The sequence below is a fragment of the Montipora foliosa genome, unplaced genomic scaffold, assembly GCF_036669935.1.
Source record: "Montipora foliosa isolate CH-2021 unplaced genomic scaffold, ASM3666993v2 scaffold_475, whole genome shotgun sequence".
NCBI lineage: Eukaryota > Metazoa > Cnidaria > Anthozoa > Scleractinia > Acroporidae > Montipora > Montipora foliosa.
In genome coordinates this window covers 2,396-9,204 of record NW_027179784.1, presented here as the reverse complement: position 1 = coordinate 9,204, position 6,809 = coordinate 2,396, and the positions used below count along the sequence as shown (strand labels likewise).

Below are 6,809 nucleotides of genomic sequence, written 5' to 3'. Positions count from 1 at the left end.
AAGGTGGATAACGCTATCCACTGGTTAATTCACAATCCATTGGATAGCGCAATTGGTTTCACTATGACTTATCCACTGGATGGTGATTTATCCGATGGATAACGGTATCCACGCTTCGAACAACTGGGGACTGTTCTTTACCAGCAATTGACATATCAGCTCTGTTGTAAACATGGCGACGGGTTCACGACTGAATTTGTCTCTCTGGCGTTTCTGTGGACGAATTCCAGGACCTACCGATACAATTTGGGCAAGTTCTGAAAGCTGTAATTTTCAATCGTTGCGGTATTTTGCTGGTAGGAAGGTACGTGAAAGTATATGAGGGTTAATGGATATGATTGAGGGTAGACGAAAGTACATGAGGGTTAATTTGTGAATTTAGAAAACAGTCCTAAGAAAATACGCGCGCTGATTAATTAAAATCTCGATGGAGACACAGAACTCTAGGACGAGCTGTGACGTAGTGATGGCGCGATCAAAGAGAATTTACATTTTGATAATTAGAGTTAACAAGTTGTTTTCATTTTCCTCGTCGCGTTGTTTTCTAAAAGAAATAGAAAACATGTACTCCGTGTTGCTATTGAGTTATAGAAGGGTGACCGAAAACACTGACCCTTACGGACCGGTTCACGGACTATCCCTACGGAACCCCTCTACGGACCACCCCAAAACAACACAATTAAAAATAAATAAAGAAAGATAAATAACAGCTGAAAATTTGTTTATTCCCGTTGTCTGGATGGACCACTCTTGCCAGCGAAATGTCAGCCGTTACGCTGTGCAAATCAGACTAAGGCTCAGGTGTTGAATTGCCTTTTCCTTCGCTGTTGAAGGGAGTGGTTCGAAAAACGGTAATATCATCTGTGTTCCTTCCGCCATTTTGTTCGGAACAGAGAGATCGCGAAGCCTGGGGCGAGTTCACAAACCCGCGGGAGAATGATCCGAACAAAATGGCGGAGAGAAGGAAAGAAAATACAAAATAATAGAACTTACTTATTATCAATCTTTTTCGAAGCATTCCGGTCCACAGCGAGGGAAGGAGCAATGTGTGATTAATAGACTCTTCGCCCGAACCTGAGCGTTACTGTTAAATTTGCGGAGCGTAACGGTTGAGATTTCGCCGAAACGAGTGACACGAGTGGTCTATCCAGACAACCGGTAAGTCAAATCTTTAGTTTTTATTTATTTTCATTTCTATGTTGTGTCAAGGTGGTTCGTATAAGGGTTCCGTAGGGGTAGTCCGTGGACCGGTCCGTGAGGCAGTCCGTTGACCCGGATCGTAGAGGGGTCCATGGACCGGGGTCAGTGTTTTCGGGTCACCCGTTATAGAAACAGTCGTGAAATTTTGGGAGAACTCGAAAAAGCTATGGAAACACTCGCCCGCGGCTCGTGTTCCAACAGCATTTCTCGTTCAGCCAAACTTTCACTCGTGTTTCTTTAACTCAATAGAAACACGGTACACGGTTCTATTTCTTAAATAAATGGAGGTAAATAGATATAGATGAAGGTAAATGTAATTATGGATGACTGAATATAGGGAAAATTTAGCGTGTCCTACGTAGTTGGGGACTCGTGGTGGGTATAACGTGGCCTCAAAACTGGCATAATATTATACTTGCCTCTGTTGAGAACCTTAAAACTTTTTTTGGGTGAGAATTTGAGATTTGTATTCATATTTGATTCGACTAGTAAGTCATGTTTATATGCAGTACGAAGCTTAGTATTACGGTGCATCCATAGCATTCTCCCATGAAGTACAATGTATATACCTGCCCATAAGAATCACCTCCCTCCCCCCTCAGTTCATTTTGCGCTTGCATCCAATCTCCTCTCTTTTCTAGAAACCAAGATGGCGGTTTGAAGGTTCACTGAGTAAATTAGAGGAAGATAAAATCAAAGTGCCACTATCGTTACTCGTGGATATGAAAGTTACCGCAATTGTTTAAAATTGGCAGGCTGAAGTTTTCTCTATGCATTAGTGAGTATAACAGCTGGATAATTGTGTAACAGCAAGCGGGGCTGTCATATAATAATGCATGTATGTGAGGTGATCTCCTTTGCTGGAATTCAACCCTGTAAAATAAGTTTACTATTTCTCCAATAGGCATAAGATTAATCTTTAACACATCCTTTGTAAAGAGCTGTACCATGTATTCAAAGTTCCTAGCACACATGACAGGGTCTTTTTGAATAAGGTCTGCTTTCGCCGGTCTGTTGCTAGGCAAGGTTAGGCAAGTAGTGCAGATGCATTCAGTATTAACATAACTTTTTGTGCCAGTTATACATTCCTCCAACAAACCTTGGGAATATTTATCAACTTGATACTGTTACACTTAGAGACAGATGATCTGAACCATAACAGATCACAGCAAGTGCATATCTTGTTTATTCCATCTCATTCTGGTGGCATTCGGTTTTTATTCCAGAGTCATTCCGCCTTGTTCCGGCATATTCCACTTTATTCCGCCTTATATGTGACTGTCATTCTGGTGTCATTCCGGCTTGTTTCGGTATATTCCGGTACCATTCTTGTTCATTCTGTCTCATTCCGGTGTCATTCGGCCTCATTCTGGCATATTCCGGTTTATTCCGGTATATTCCGTTCCGTTCCGTTCCTGTGTTTAGTAATGCCCACTATCCTTTGTCTTAGTCCTCTAAACCTCTCTTTCAAGCTGAATTTTAATTTATGGAAAAAGGCCAATTGATTCTTTTTTACCCATAAAAAGTGATGGAAAAATATTTCTCAAAAACATTTTAAGATTAAAAAGTTTTGTAAAAAACTATGATGTTTCAACTCCAGGTGTACATGTAGCTAAACATCATTAAGTCAAAAAATGTTTTTAAGACAGTATGGTGTGTAAATATGGGTGATTTAAAGAGGTTTAACTGAGGAAAAGGTTTAGCCCATTATGGATTCCATCTTGAAAGTGAAATGTAAATTAGGCTTTAGATTCTTAACAATGAACAGTTTTTTTTCGAAAACTATAGCTGTCGAGGAGTTTTAAACTTAAACAGCATCAGGCATTATGACTTTTTGCAAAGATCATACCTCCTTTCAAACTCATAAAAGTATTGCTGAGCACAAAAATTCAGCAATTGGTCAAAGATATTTCTTAAAAGACCACAACAAAAAAAAACCAAATAACTGTTTTAAGAAAGTTTCAGAACAAACTTAATGAGGGTGTCGCACTGTGTACCTGGCATAATCTGCATCACATTGTCCTTCTTCTCTGTGATATATTTAGTAAATTTTTCTCTTATTGTTATTTAGTCTTAAGTTTCAGTTTGGTCAGCAAACTATTAAAAATCACATTGTACCTTCCAAGACCTCTAATTTTAATTTTTTTCCATATTCTTTGGCCAAGAATGGATGTAAAGTGATCAAGCCCGTCTGTCTAGACTAACACTTTCTGTGCACGCTCAAAAACTGCATTCACTGATTGGTACACCAGCTATGCTTCTGGATTAAGCCCTCAACCCGACCTTGGAACAAATCTTTTTGAAGATGACGTTTGTTCAGGTAAGATAAACATTACAATTTTCATGACATATTTAATTTTTAACATATCTAATTGTAGGACAACAATGATAGCAGCCTCAATCGACCTTTAATAGTGCTTAACCCATTCAAACCTCAAACACCCTAGGACGCCCTCCATTGACGAGTAAAATCCTCTGGCGTTAGAAAGAGTAAAATCTATTTAGTGTCACTTGAAGGGCCTGGGATCAGTGGGTCTAGGCTCAAGAAAATGTTGTCAGGGGATGAAATTCCCTGTGTTTTGGTTGTCCTCTGTGAGAGTGTTCTTTCCAGCAGAAGTGGCCGGTGTGGCGTAATGTCTCTAAAAAGGCTTGTGATGTATGAGGCCACCTAAGCAGAAACAGCCACAAGTCAAAAGGACTTTAATTTGCTGAGTGCTGGGACATGTAGATGTAGATGTCACCACCAACTACATGTAGTTAGAGCAGCATCTAGATCCAAAACAGCAAATTGAATGTTATGTGCACATGACTTGAGATGGAAACATTTGGACCTTGAAACCTAATGCACATGTTCAGCGCGCAAATTCCTTGTCGCAGGAGGATTTGAAGTAAAAATTTCTTAGGTTTTGATTGAGGCATTCAAATGAAAAACACAAAAAAACAAAGAGATAACTTTCCCACTCACTACTTCTCTTTTATTGGATCATTATTGCACGCATCACTATTGTGTTTACTTGGATTGTGTCCATTGTTGCTGTGGTGTATTATTTTGTCTCCATTGCTTTCTGAATCAGCCACAGTGATAGCTGAGAACTGCCCTAACTTAATTAGCTTGCTTGCAACGGAAAGGTTTGAGTAAACTGAACACTTTACATGGTGAATCTCACGTACTCAGGGCACTTAATGTCCAATCATACATATCTGTATGCTCTAGTGCCAGCCCTTCAGCAGACGTGTGTGGGCTGAATCTTGCAGTGTCATTCAAATATCATGCTTTGTGATCTTTTCCAGGGTTGTCATTGATTGATTTGTCTTGGAGACAGTGATATTGACTACAATGAATTTCAAAGGCATTTTTTGATCTTTCTTCAAAAGTTGACAAGGGAACTTTGATGTGCTTGGTTTTTTGTTTAATCATCCCAAATTCACCTCCACATGCCATGTATGTATATTTTAATTATTTTTATTTATTTCTCTTCATGTCACTGAAATATTTTTGTCAGTCATCTTCTGCTGCTCACTGAAACTTTTCTTTCTTCATGACAACCAAGATTTTCAACCCACACTACCTTCCTGAAGTGTGCATCAAGGTTACTATTATCAACTTTACTGTCACCAAATCAGGAATCAGGGATCCACTGCCGAGTTACGTACATTTGTGTACAATAAACAGCCCATAAATCTTTGCAAGGAGGGTACAGTAATGATTATTTTTTTATGAATTTTTTTGCATTCGTGGAAAAACCTTGCTTTTATGATCCAGAAAATTCACCTGTACAGGATAGCTGAGGGTTCTTTAAATGCTCTCTCACAGATTGTCTTCCTTTAGATTTCGATTTACAATTATTGAGGGAAACAGCTTGATTGGGTACCCTGTGAGAATTGCAGGGTATCATGGGATAGTCTCTTGGTGGCAAGATGTTCTTCACAGTGTTGTTGGTGTAAGTTTATTTCAGATGAGTTTTTCATGGTAGCAGAGCTACATGTAGCAATTTGAGTTTTAGCTCTCTCGGATACGTACTACATGTAATGAGGATTTGATTACTATGACAAGATGGCTGCTTCCACTTTTAAGAATCTGCCAATATTTGGACTGGGAGTTTAGTATGAAACTTGGAAAAGGGAGTTGGAAATTTGGCGCCAAATTTTGTGACGTGAACGAGAAGAAACGGGAACTTGCAGTGACTTTATCATTGCATGGACAGGCACGAGCAGAAGCAGTTGAAATTGATGTGGAAAAGTTGAGCGACCAAAATGGAATGCAAACTCTTACCGGTGAATTGGACAAGATATTTCTTCGGGATTCTGTCGATGTAGCGTATGAAAACTACACCAAATTTGATAAAAATATCACAGAGAAGAAAGACAAGACATGTCCAGCTTCATCATTGAGTTTGAAAGGAGATATTATGATCTTTGCAAAAAGTCAGATGTGTCATTGCCCGATGCTGTTTGAAGTTTCAAACTCCTGGACAGTGCTGGTCTATCAGAAACGGATAGACAATTGGCTTTAACTGCAGCTACGGATTTAAAGTTTTTCTCCACGAAATCTGCACTTAAGCGAATTTTTGGAGGTTCATCACATTCAGACAGTCTTGTGGGTGGCGATGGTATTACAGTTAAGCAGGAAAATGTGTGCTATACAAAGTCTGGCAGTTCACATCATAGGCAGAATGAGACGAAAATGAAAAGAAGAGGTTGCCCTTCGGGCAAGCTGTTACTTGAGGTTACTAGCCCAAAGGTCTGACGAGCTGGCCCGAAATTAAATTGTTTGTAAACAATAATCGGATGTATTTTTGCCCCGGTTTATGATTATGCAGGAAATGTAGATCTTAACAAGTGTTATGGAAATCCAAAAGACAATTGAGGGTAACCACCGTTTTTCAAAGATAATTCATGAATAATATTTGTAAAAAGCTTTAAATACACAGCAATGTATGGCGTTTTTTTCTCAAACTGAAACTTAATTATTTCTCAACAATGCCTGGTTACCCACAATTTTCTTTTTGGATACCAAGAGTATTTACAATGTATCACACTACAATAATTTGGCCTCATAACATTATCATTTTCTCTCAGGAGCTTCTGCTACACACCTTGTGGTATAAAAGCTCAATTATCATCAGAAAAGAGGAACAACGGTGCTTGCCCATTGGGCAAGCTACGATAAGTAAACGCTACCCCAACAAGTCATTCCACTAGCCCCGGCTATCGGACAGCACTTTCGTCGCGCCCTGATAGGTCAACTAGGAGATCTGGTTTTAACCGCGGTTCTAGCGGTGATTAGGGCAGAAAATGAAGAATACACAAATATAAAGGGGGACTAATCCATTGGACAGATATGGGAAATCGTTACAAAATGTGCAATATGTGGCTGTGTTTTTCACTGGGTACGGACTGCCCACACAAAGGAAGATGTCCATGAGGCTGTTTGTGAAACCCAAGAAGCAACAAGGGATTGTAATTATATAACTTGCTTGACAGAGATGTGGATCCCAGTGAAGTACTCATGTGTGAAGCCTTTTCTGTTTCGTTCAAGACGGGGGAAGATGTTTTCAGATTTTGGTCAACCCACACAACACATTAAACACGCCATGGTTTACCTCGTG

General features: G+C 39.5%; 1 long non-coding RNA gene across 1 annotated transcript; it reads left to right on the top strand.

Annotated features, from left to right (window-relative positions):
• Positions 1-344: 344 nt before the first annotated feature.
• Positions 345-5,063, top strand: LOC137989816 (uncharacterized). Its single transcript, XR_011121032.1, has 5 exons — positions 345-1,158; positions 1,842-1,978; positions 3,366-3,520; positions 4,492-4,642; positions 4,752-5,063. It is a non-coding gene; the product is annotated as an uncharacterized lncRNA (long non-coding RNA).
• The last annotated feature ends 1,746 nt before the right edge of the window (positions 5,064-6,809 follow it).